This window comes from Lagopus leucura, unplaced genomic scaffold, assembly GCF_019238085.1.
Source record: "Lagopus leucura isolate 7727_CA_CO unplaced genomic scaffold, USGS_WTPT01 Super-Scaffold_100038, whole genome shotgun sequence".
NCBI classification, from domain to species: Eukaryota; Metazoa; Chordata; class Aves; order Galliformes; family Phasianidae; genus Lagopus; species Lagopus leucura.
Genome location: NW_024962287.1, coordinates 3,683,860 through 3,684,512, shown reverse-complemented (window position 1 = coordinate 3,684,512; position 653 = coordinate 3,683,860).

Genomic DNA, 653 nt, shown 5'->3' with positions numbered 1-653 from the left:
AGGCTGCAATCTGCTGTGAGGCAGCTTGCCAGGTTTCACTCGTTCTTATCTTCCAGCATAAAATCCCTTTATTCCTTTTCCTTCTTTTTTTTTTTTTCTTCTTTTTAAGCAGAAGACCTCACCAAATCTCCATCAAGCCCAGGAGGGTTTGGTTTTGAAGATAGATTAATTTATACTTTTCTAGAGGCAATTCATGATGCAGCTTCCTCAGGAATGATTTGGTAATTTCCTAAATTGGGTCAGACTCCAAGAGCCCTGCTTTGAAGACAGGAGGAATTACCCTGGTGTATGCACCTCCTGGGACTCAGAGCTCCATATCCTATGGAAAAGCATGCAGAATTATGCTTTGAAAGCACCACAGTTTTTATATACTAACAATTAAAAAAAAAATCAGAAGTAGATTGCTTTATCAGCTTATATTATCCTCATTTGCTCTTTCAAGAGCAGGTGGAAGAAGAGCCCTGCTCACTTCAATGATGTAACGCTTTCTCCTGGACTCCAGAGAAATCACTCGTCTCTGTTACAGACTGCAGTCACTGCATAAGTGTCCATTTAATTACCTTTCCACTTAAAGCCATGTGCAGGTTGAGATCATTTCATTAATTTCTCTCCTCTCCTCTCCTCTCCTCTCCTCTCCTCTCCTCTCCTCTCCT